The sequence below is a fragment of the Saimiri boliviensis genome, chromosome 9 (genome assembly GCF_048565385.1).
Source record: "Saimiri boliviensis isolate mSaiBol1 chromosome 9, mSaiBol1.pri, whole genome shotgun sequence".
NCBI classification, from domain to species: Eukaryota; Metazoa; Chordata; class Mammalia; order Primates; family Cebidae; genus Saimiri; species Saimiri boliviensis.
In genome coordinates this window covers 79,303,471-79,315,604 of record NC_133457.1, presented here as the reverse complement: position 1 = coordinate 79,315,604, position 12,134 = coordinate 79,303,471, and positions in this window count along the sequence as shown.

Genomic DNA, 12,134 nt, shown 5'->3' with positions numbered 1-12,134 from the left:
TCACCCTGTATTTCTAGATAAAGAATCGCTCAGCTGTTCCTGAACTCCGCAGTGGCTCCACGCAGAGCTGTCTCCTAGGAGCTGGAGGATTGCATCCACAGTTGCACCCCACAGACCCAGGAAATGTCCACCATTGCTAGGCTGTGGCACCTTCTGCAGCTACGGGCAGCTGAGAGCCAGGGAAACCCAGTTTGCACAACTCTGACATCTATACAAGTGAGAGTGGCAGGGATAAATAGGATGAGAATTAAAACCCACCTTGTTTCAACTCCTTAAGGGAGGCAGGTCAAGGCAAGTCCAGTCTTGAACAATGAAGTCAGCCAAGACATTCCTTCCACCAGGTAGAAAAAGCCAGATATCAAAGAACCCAGGCTTTAAAACCAAACTGCCTGGGATTGTAACCCCATTCTGTGACTTCCTGGCTGTGTGATCTCAGACAAGTTACTCAACCTCTCTGAACCTGAGTAGCTGCATCTATGAGACAGAGATAATAACAGTGACCACTCTATAGTATCATCAGTCAGCTGAAATAATGCAAATGAAGCTCTTAGCACAGAGACCAGCACATTGTAACTACGTGTTACATGATTCCGGCTATTATTTTATTATTAAGCATAAATATAATAACAACAATCTCACTATGGTTTATGAGCTGGCATGTGGAACCCCATATAAATTTTCACAAATAAATTCCAGTTTGGAGGCAAAATGGCTAGAAAACTACAAAATTTCTGGTCATTTATATAACATCCCTCCTCCCACCATCCTATATTGAAAAAATAAAAGGATCTTTTAAAAACAATTTTTAGTGGTGTTTTAACCTATCTGAACGGCTAAGACTTGACTGCCCTGCTCTTGGTTTCAGCTGTTTTCCAGCTGCAGTGTTTTTCTCATTGATCAGAGAGAAATCCCCAAGGTCTGGCAAAGGAAGCTTTTAATTGCTCTGGATGGACCGATTTTTGGCTTAGCTGCTCAAGCATATAATTGAATGAGAGCGAGGGAGAGAGAGAGAATATCACTTTGAGATTGCTCTGAGATGAATATGCAATCAGAAATCCCCATTCCTGACCAGACCTCAAAGATTCCCCTAGCCTGAGTCCCACAAACTCTGCAGACAGAGAGCATAAAGCAGTCACTTCATTTTCCTGATGTTTATCAAAATAATAACAAGAGTGATCATAACAATCACTGTCCTTACCATATGTGCTTGCGGGTTGGAATTCCCCAAAAGCGCACTCTGAAACGAGGATTTGAGTCCATTGACTTTCTTCGAAGGGAATCCTGGAAGCACCAGGAAGTAAGACAGAGATTGGAACACACAGCCAGGAAAGCAAGTTATGACTGGGGCCGCTAGAGCTCAATCCTTCTGGGGACTCTGGGAGCCAGTTCAGCTTGAACACTTCAGCATCATGTCATCCAGGGATGAGGGCACTGGGGAATTTATGCCCCAGATCCCATCAGCCATTGGTTGAGGGCTGTTCTTAGGCTGTATTAATTCCCTGGCACTTCCAGCCATCCCCATTGCAGGCAGGCTGCAGAACGAAGCCCTGGGGCTGAAAGAGCCACAAGTCAGGCCTTCTGCAAAGCGCCAGCAGCATCCCTACAATGCCCAAATACGACACGACCCAAAAACATGATCATTGCCCCCTTCCCCACTCAAAAGACCCAGAGGATTTGTGATCTAATTGAATACACATTCTTTTTATCAGTAGATAAAATAGTTAATAACTGTTTATAAGTTTTAATTTACCCTACATGCTTATAATGACATATTACATGTTAATGATATATTAATTTAGAAAAGTTGCTGTCTCTGCCCTCATTCCATGACTCAGTTTTATTCCAGCTCTTCCAATTCATCATTTGCTCTCATGGTCTTCATCATCATCAAAGCCACCTTTTGAATCATCTTAGCTTCCCAAGCACATCTTCTTTCCTCCCCTCTGGTTCTTGGCAACACAGCAATTTTGGAATCCGTAGGATGCTTTCACTGGAATTTTTATCCCAAGCCTTGAGCACCTATTTGCATAACATTAGGGCAGCTGGCTGTTCCATTCATCTTGGAGGTGCCAATGCGTGCTCTCCATAATGTAACCGGGGATGGTATGGCTTTCTTAAGTGTCCTTAAAAGACTCATTCACTCTTCACAGAGCACCACGGTGATGCCACACCCTTGGAAATTTGTTCCAAATCTGGATTATATTTCCTAGCCTCCTTTTTAGCAATTCCTTCAAGATAACCTTAGTAAATATCCAAAAAGACCAACAATCGAGGTTGTTTCAGATAGCATCTCGCCTAAATAGCACTTGGTTGTTCAAAGTAAAATAGTTGGGAGCAAGGCTGGGCGCGGTGGCTCAAGCCTGTAATCCCAGCACTTTGGGAGGCTGAGGCAGGTAGATCACGAGGTCAAGAGATCGAGACCATCCTGGTCAACATGGTGAAACCCCGTCTCTACTAAAAATATAAAAAAATACCTGGGCATGGTGGCAGGTGCCTGTAATCCCAGCTACTCAGGAGGCTGAGTCAGGAGAATTGCCTGAACCCAGGAGGCGGAGGTTGCGGTGAGCCGAGATCGTGCCATTACACTCCAGCCTAGGTAACAAGAGTGAAATTCCATCTCAAAAAAAAAAAAAAATAGTTGGAAGCAACCCGAAACATGAAAGACTGTGCGAGTCCTGCTTGAAAAGAGACAATGTCATTCCGGAGATCATCTGGGGATGGGAGAGCTTTGGTGAGTCTCCAGTTGTGATAGGGGTTTTGACAGTCACATGCATAAACCCATCTTAATCTTCACAACCACCCCAGGAGTGGGTTCTCTCATTATTCCCCTATAACAGATGAAGAAATGGAGGCTCGAGGGGCTCAACAAGCAGTGGAGTGACAGTGATGGGTGTTACGTAAGGGTATGCACACCTTGCCCCACCACATGGCTGCCCCTGATGGGGGAGAGCTGTGCCCATGGGCATAGCTGATAGACTCCTGGGCCAACCAGCAAACTCTAAGGAGCAAAATGCCCCAGCTGGCCCAGCAGCCATGGTGAGGTCCCAGCTCAGCTCCCTCCACTTTCCTGAGTGAGGAAAGAAAAGGGCCACATCCACCATTCCACCTGAAAACCTCTGCAAAGAAAATGCAAACAAAAGTTCCCCCTTAGGGATCTGGAGCTGCTTCCAAAACACACACCCAAGACCATTTCAAATAAGAAAGCAAAAATGTGCGAGAGTTTTTAAAACAAGACCAATGGAAAAATCTTGACTCCCCCTTTCTTGTCTCTCTTGCTCATCAGTCCATGACACTTTGGGTTTTTATTAATTAACAGAACTAAAGAACGGTGGGGGCGGGGGTGGCGGCTGCGAAGGAGAGGATTCAGCCTGGTATTAAAGGGAGACTGTGGCCTTTGGAGCTGGCAGGGCTGAGCTCACTGCCTTCGGGCTCTCTCAGCCTCAGTTTCACCATCTGTAAGATGGGTACTAATCCCTACCTCACAGAGCAGTGATGAAGATTAAGTAGAATGCAGCAGTCAACACAAGTCAGAAATCAATAGTGTCAATCCCATCCTGCACCGTCCCTCCCTTCCTCTTCTGTTTCCAGTCAGGTTATGGGGCGTGGGGGCTACGGTGAAACAGAGTTGGTCTCTCTGGAGTAGGCAGAGAGAGGTAGCATAGTGGGGAATGGAGAGCGGGGTGCCTGGCTTCCTGTTCTTGCTTTTCTCAGGCACCTTTTCCCACGGGGAGAAGACCACGTGGCCTGTCTGCCAGAATGCCCTCCTTCACTCCACCCCAGACCACCCCAGTCCAGGCCGTGCACACAGCCGTGTGTGGGACCCTCATCTCCCCAAGGTGGGGCGAGCGGAGGAAGCCCCATAGCTGCAGCTGTGTCTCTGCCTTCCAGAAACCAGGTATGGGAGCAAAATAGGAGGAAGCCAAGAGGAAGAAGAGAGGTCAACAGCCCTGGCAAAGAGAAGATGTGGCACTCTCCCCAGAAGGGTCCCTGAGGGGCACACGTTGGAGGTATGGCTGCTGAATCTCCGGACCAAGCTGAGGGCATCCTGGATTACACTGGTGGGTCTCAGAGCTGCTGGAAGGCTGCCCCTGGCCTCACGCTCCCATCTCCTCACAGCTGCGAACTGTAGAGGGTTCTCACACAGGATTTCAATTTTGCAAACGGATCTTCGGAAAATTGTGCCTCCCAGCTCCCTGTGGCCAGCCACGTCAGCAAAACATACCTCAGAAAACGAGTCCACTGCCAAGGAGGCTGGGAAGCCGCCCGGAAGCCCGGTGCGCCTGGGGAAGACCTGTTTCCAATTAGCTGGTGGCCGTTCCCCCCAAATCGTGACCACAACCAGATTTGGGGTAAGTCAGCATGCCCCATTTCATGAACGGTTGTCAGAAAATCCCCAAATGCTACCCTCTGATGGGCCATACAGACCTCCCAGCTCAGGCAGCCCAGTGTCCTCGGGAGAAAAATGAGAGACTTGCTGAAGGCGGCTTCTGTGACCTCATCCAGCTCAGACACTCTCTGACTGCGTATTTTCCCTGGGCCTCCTTTGTAATAATTCCACAGTGTCTAGTACACTGGACCCCTTGGTAATTTTTGTAGATATAGCACTCACACAACTCACAATTTAAAAAAAAAAGTAGCCAGGTGCGGTGGCTCACGTCTGTAATCCCAGCACTTTGGGAGGCTGAGGCAGGTGGATCACCTGAGGTCAGGAGTTCGACACCAGCCTGACCACCATGCTCTACTAAAAATACAAAAATTAGCCAGGGATGGTGGCACATGCCTGTACTCTCATCTACTCAGGAGGCTGAGGCGCAAGAATCACTTGAACCTGGGAGGCGGAGGTTGCGGTTACTGAGATTGTGCCATTGCACTCCAGCCTGGGCAACAAGAGTGAGAGATTCCGTCTCAAAAAAACAAAACAAAACAAAACAAAAACAAACACAGAGATGGAGTCTTGCTCTGTCCCAGGCTGGAGTGTAATGGCTGCCATTATAGCTCACCGAAACCTCAAATTCCTGAGCCCAAGTGATCCTTCCACCTCAGCCTCCTGAATAGCTGGAAATACAGGTGTGTACACCACACCTGGCTAATTTCTTAAGTATATTTATTTTTTGTAGAGACAGAGTCTCAATATGTTGCCCAGGCTGGTCTTAAACTACTGGGCTCAAGCGATCCTCCCACCACGGCCTCCCAAAGTGCTGGAATTACAAGTGTGAGCCACTGCTCCCGCGCAGTGTGAACGACTTCGTTGTCAAGAAAAGACAGGTGGACAGTTGTTATGTTTTGGCGGTCCCTTTCGTCTTTCCATTGCCTGCTCCCCAAAACACTGATGGATATAGGGTGCCAAGCCATTATTTTTTCTAATTTAAGAGTTAAATAACATTAAAGGATAATTTTTGGAAAAAAGACAAAATTATGACTCTCATTAAAATATAAAGATTTTATTTAACTCACTAATTAATGAGGGAAGTAGTTAAGATGCTCTAACTAGTTAAAAGGAGAATTCCAAAAACCACACATATTAAGTCAACAGGAGGCCGAAATGAACTTGAGTGCAGAGGAAGTTTATCCACAGGTCAACCGTCAAGTGCATTCCTCAGCACGAGGAATTTGCATTTCTATGAACTCAAATCATCTGCACTACTGTTAATTCTCTATGGCTTACAGAGTTGTAACATGGCTCAAAGGCAATGGAAGGCAAAGGTAACCTGGAACCGTGCTCTAGCCTGGACATTCAGTGACGTTTTCTCTTTTTTTTTTTTGCCCATTGGAAAGTTTTTCACTAATTTTTCCTGTCGGTGATATAGGAGACCAAACGGTGGAAGAGTAAATAAAGGCTATACTTAGAGGGAACTGATCCCTCCAGCTTGGAATTCTGTGAAGAATTCTCGGAGGAGACTAAAGTTGAGCTTGATTTTGAGGGCTGGTAAAGATTTAGGGGGTGGGTGCAATGGCTCACGCCTGTAATGCCACCACTTTAGGAGGCTAAGGAGGGAGGATTGCTTGAGCACAGGCATTCTAGATCAGTCTGGGAAACATGGTGAGAGCTCACCTCTATGAAAATAAATTTTTTACATTAGCTGGGCCTAGCGGTGTGCACCCGTGGTCCCAGCTACTCTGGAAACTGCAGTGGGAGGATCACCTGAGCCCAGGAGGTTGAGGTGGCGGCGAGCCATGATCACGCCACTGTACTCCAGCCTGAGCAACAGAGCAAGAAACCTTCTCAAGAAAAAAAAAAAAAAAAAAGATACGGAGATGAACACCTCTGTCTACAGAGGCGAGTGTGGGCGGAAGTTTGGAGGGAGGAAAGAACCAGGCATGTTCCACTGGCAGGGTGCACCTGTCTGCCCAGAAAAGTGGGTTTATGAAGGAAACTGGCAGGTGATGAGGTTGGAAATGTAAATTGGGACATCCCTGTGGCTTTTTACTGTGGCTCTCGGCTTCCTAACCATCCTGGAGAAAGAGAGGTAGGAGGATAGATAAATAAAGATGGTGGAAATGGTGTGAAGATAGTTATCTGAAAAGGCAGCAGGGAGGTGCTGGCCTTTTGTTCTGTTCACAGTGGACAATTTGGGATGCCTTCCTAGTGACCCTGTCCTTTTTGGAGCGTGATTCCCGCTTCTTGCTGAGGAGGAAGAAGCCAACAATCAGGTTTAAGACAGATAGCTCCCCACTGCTTATGAGAGGGGGACAGAATCTGAACTCGGAAAGACCCCACCACGGTCCGGCGGTATTGACCCAGAAGTGGTCAGAAAACATAAAACTGGGGCCCTGGTTGTTACCATGGCAACCTGTAGTCTGTTGCTTGCTGAGTTTGGGGGAGCAGAAGAGTCTCAGGGGGATAGTCAGTCCGCAGGGAGATTAGCACAGGTGGGCAGAGAAGTGACCCAGCCCCAGGTTGCCCCGTAACCTTTGTTTCCAGGAGGCTGCTGTGTGGCTCCTCTGGTCAGTGGCTCTCTGAGGGTCCGGGGTTTCCTGATAGGAACACTTCTCCCTCCAGTTCACTTGAAGGGCTTCTGCTTCCTTCCCTCAAACAGGCTTCACGGAGTTTAATGAACCCAGAGCCATCTCCTTCCCCAATGCCGACTGTGCCTGCGTTTTAGGCCAGGTTTGTAGGAGAGTTGAATGAAGATTGAATGAATGAAGGATGAAAAGTACAAAATGCCATCACTTTACCTCTTTCAGGAAGACCCAGGACACTCTACTGCATCCTCCGCTAGTTTGTGAATTAAATGTCAATGGTGGCTTTTACTAAGCACTTACTATGTGCCAGACACTATGCTGAGCTCTGCACCTTTAAGGGGCAGCAGGTGGTGACTGGTGCAGAGCTGGGCTCAGCATTGCCTAAGCTGGAAGCCTCAGATAGGAAAACTGAAGCTTAAAGAGGTGAAGCCCTGTCCAAGCCCAGCAGCTCATGCCTGTGATCCCAGCACCTTGGAAGGCCAAGGCAGGAGGATCACTTGGGGCCAGAAATTCAAAACCAGCCTGGGCAGCAAAATAAGACCTCGTTTCTACAAAAAAAATTAAATAATTAGCCAGGTGTGGTGGCGTGTGCCTATAATCCCAGCTACTCTGGAGGCTAAAGTTGGAGGATCGCCTGAATCCAGGAGTTCAAGGCTGCAGTGTGCTATGAATATGCCACTGCACTCCAGCCTGGGTGACAGAGGGATACGATGTCACTAAAAAAGTTGGGGGTGGGGATCAAGCCCTCTCCTGAGCTAGTAATAGTGGGACTGAGTTTCAAGCCCATGGCTGATTCCAGATTCTGTTTACAGAACCGTTATGTGACGTAACTAAAGCCTTGATTATGCATCTACTAGGCATACCACTCAAAGTGCTGGGGATGCTGCTGTCACCAAAACACCCAGTCCTGGCCCGCATGCGGCTGCCACCCCAGCCCCCAGGGCTCTCCCTGGAGCCTGAACCCTAGCTATCCCTTCAGAGCCACCCCTCTGGCTTCCAAGAACCTGCACTACCCACTCCCACCCCTCCCTGGAAGAGATGGCACAGCCTGGAGCCAGCCACCCTGGGGGGCTCAGGCCTGTGGGCTGGATCATCCACATGTCAAGGAAGGAAAGGAAGCCCATGGCAGGAGGGACACCCTCTTATGGGTGGCAGCGACTCCACGAGCCCAGGCTGCATCGTTCACTGAGACTGCTAATGCTTGAACCCATCTTTGAATAAGATCCACCCTCTTGGGCCGGCAAATCCAAGCTGTAGTAAACCTGGAGGGAGACCCGCAGTCCAGCTGCAAAGCCCTGCCCTGCTCTTGGCCGCTCGCAGAAGCTCTGGGCTTGCCGGGGGTGCCACGTAGCAGAGGCTCCACCTCTAGCCTGTCCCACTCTTCCATCTGCTTCTCATTAGCTTCAAAAGTGAGGTCTGGCGCTGCGCCCTGGGCAGGAGGGAGGGCTTGGTGTGGCCGCTCACAGAGCCCCACCTCACTTGCCTCGACTTTCTCTTCTCCTGCCCCATGCATCATCAGCACAACTTCTGGGGCTCCTCTTTCTACCTCCTCCACCTCCCCAGTACCCCCTCCCCTGCCCCTCTGCAGCAACCGCCTCCCCTGCACAGCCCCACCCACCCGCACCCTCCTACACACACCCACCCTCACTCCCCACCACTTGGTCCCCACAAGCTTCCTTCCTTATCCCTTTTGATCCCCGAAGCCCTCAGGCAGTGTAGCCCAGAGGTTCAAGGGCATTCACTCTCGCATCAGAAGGGTCTGGGTTCAAATCCCTGTGCACTGCTTGCTGGCTGTGTGACTTTGAGCAAGTTGCTTAATATCTCTGGTCCTCAGTTTCTCCATCTGTAAAATGAGATGATATTAACAGTACCTATTTCATAGAGTTATCATGAGGATAGAATAAAATGCTGCAAGTAAAGAACCCAGCATAAAACCAGGGCTGGTCCACCTTGGGTATAAAAGGGATGGATTAGGACTTAGAATCTTACTTTTCCTAAGGGGATCTGCAGCTGGCTGAAGCAGGACTTGCCTTTGGGGACAGGAATTAAGGTTTTATTTTATAATAAGGCCTGAGAAAGTAGGAGGCTGGAGGAGCCATCTCTATATTCTGGATACCTCAAAGACAGTTACGTTCTGCCGCCGTGAGCATTTATTGAGCACTACCTGCATGCCAGGCACTGTGTATGAAAAACACAATGCCTGCAGATCAAGGAGCTCAGATTCTAGTGCCAGAAAAAAAAAACATTAAGAGAAAGGGCCACCATGCCACACACTGAAGACAGCAAGGGAGAGGCCAGAAAGTGCTACGAACGAGGAGGAAACAGCTCTGAGCTGCTGGGCAGTCGGGCACTGGATCTCAAAGGAGGGCCACTGGCAAGGACAGAAGGCGCCCCTCTTATGGAGCAATGGGGGCCTGGTGGATCCCACATGCTCTCCAGGAGAAGCAGGCAGAATTCCTTAGTCCCGTTAAGCCGATGAGGAAGTCGAGGCACCAAGGGTAAGGGGCATCTGCTTCCCCACCAGCAAGCAGGCTTGTATTCTAGAAAGGAATGTTCTCCACAACCCCAAACCGTCAGCTCTTTCTGCTTCCAAACTTGGCAGGAGTTTGCAGGGAAGACAAAGAAGAGAGGGGGAGGGGCAAGGTGGACCAGCTGAGCTGGTTCTCCCAGGGCCTGGCACGGAGGACGGACTTCGTCCTGCGTGGGTGAGGGGCGTTCACACACTGGCATCCACACCCCCACGTTGCTCCACCAGGCCCGAGGCCAGATTTTGTCCTGGTAATTCCCAGAACTGCCCTGAAACAGGACACTCTCTAATGTGCGTGGTTTAAAATGCAGTGGGGTTTTTGGAGTTTTTTCGTTTGTTTGTTTTGCTACAGGGTCTCACTCTGTCACCCAGGCTGGAGTGCAGTGGCACAATCATGGCTCACTGCAGCCTCGACCTCCCAGGCTCAGGTGATCCTCTCACCTCAGCACGCCGGCAGCTGAGACTGCAGGCACTTGCCACCATGCCAGGCTAATTTTGTCCATATTGTTTGTAAAGACGGGGTTTTACCATATTGCCCAGGCTGGTCTTGAACTCCTGAACTCAAGCAATCCACCTGCCTCAGCCTCCCAACGTTCTGGGATTACAGGCATGAGCCACAGCACCTGGCCACACAGTGGTTTTAAAAGAAGCCTGCTCAGGGAGAGGAGAAATGAGTCCTATCAGATCTGCGCCCCCTGGAGAATGGCTTCCCCACCAGCCCAGGCCCTGTCTGTGTCTAGCAGGAAAGCAGGCATGAGGAAGACCAAGGGGGCACTGCCATGTACTGGCCCTAAGTAACCCAGGCCCTCTACTGGGGCCATCACAGATGTCAGTCCCCTCGATCCTTAAAATCAGAGCCCTGGAGTCAGTCTCCTTCACAGCAAGCCAAGGGGAACGAGTGAATCTGAGCAGTAGGGCAGGAACCCAGCTCTGCCTGCGATGCAGAGACATCTCTGATCTCGGGGGTTACAGAGGATCTGCTTCCCCCTCAGATGCTGCAGGGGGGGAAAGATGGGGAGGCAGAGGGAAAGGAGGGGAGGCAGGGGGCTGTCCGGCTCACTCTGAGCCCACCTGGGCCAGGTAGCAGGAACAGGAAGCTCCTTAGTGTGGAGAGTGCAGGAGGTGCTGGCTGGCTGCAGCCCCTCACAGGCAGGGCCGCCAGTTACATTTGAATTACAGTTAAACCGGAAATACTTGTAGTTTAAGTACGGCCCATGGACTAGGGCAGCGGCAATGAGGGTAAAGAAGGGGATAGGTTTAAGGTTGCATTCGAAGGAACTGAAATCAGGATCTTGAAGAGATGGTACCTGTGCACTCAGGCTGATTGCAGAGCTGTTCACAATGGCCAAGATCTGGAAACAACCTAAATGCCCATCAAAGGAAACAACTCTGGTATACATCCATGACAGAGTATTATTCAAACCTTTAAAAAGAAGGAAGTCCAGGGCTGGTTGGTCACATCTGTAATCCCAGAACTTTGGGAGGCCAAGGCAGAAGAATCGATCACTTGAAGCCAGAAGTTTGAGACCAGCCTGGGCAACAAAGCAAGATCCCATCTCTATAAAAAATTTAAAAATTAGGCGCGTATCGTGGCACATGCCTGTAGTTTCAGCTGCTCAGGAGGCTGAGGCAGGAGGACCGCTAGAGCCCAGGAGCTCAAGGCTGCACTGACCTATGATGCACTGTTGCATTCCAGCCTGGGCAACAGAGTGAAACCCTGTCTATAAAAAAGAGGAAGAAAGAAGAAAGGAGAGAGGAAGGGAAGGGAAAGGAAGGCAAGGAAAGGAAAAGGGAGGCGGGGAGGGGGGAATTTGTCTTCCCTGTAAATTCCTGATCCTGCCATTTGTGACGACATGACGGACCTGGAGGACATGATGAGATACTGCAGTAACTCAGACGGAGAAAATTAAACACTGCACTTTCTCTCTTAGACGCAGAACCAAAAACAGCCACGTAGAAGCGGAAAGTAGAATGCTGGGTGCCCTGGACTGGGAAGAGGGGGAAACAGGATGACGCTGGTCAAAGTGTGCAACGCCTCACGGGTGCAGGATGAATACATTCTGGAGATCTACTGGGGCCTGTGATTAACAATCCTGTGCTGTGCACTGAAAATTTGCTAAGAGAGTAGATCTTATGTTTAATCCTCTTACCACAGAAGGAAATGACAAAGAAACAGAGGAGACAGAAGGGCACGTGAAGTGATGGATAAGATTATGGCCTTGATGAATGTTTTCACAGCTGTGTACATATCTCCAAACACGTCAAGTTGTATACCTTAAATAGCTACAGGCCAGGCCTGCTGGCTCATGCCTGTAATCCCAGCACTTTGGGAGGCCGAGGCAGGTGGATCCCTTGAGGTCAGGAATTTGAGACCATCCTGGGCAACATGGTAAAACCCCCTCTCTATTAAATTAGCTGAGCATGGTAGCTCACGCCTGTAATCCCAGCTACTCGGGAGGCTGAGGCATGAGAATGAGAATTGCTTGAACTTGGGAGGTGGAGGTTGCAGTGAGCTGAGATGGCACCACTGTACTCCAGCATGGGAGACAGAGCGAGATTCCATCTAAAAAAAACACACACACACACAAACCTACAGCTTTTCGTGTGTCAATCATACCTTCATAATGTAGTTTATTAAAAACCA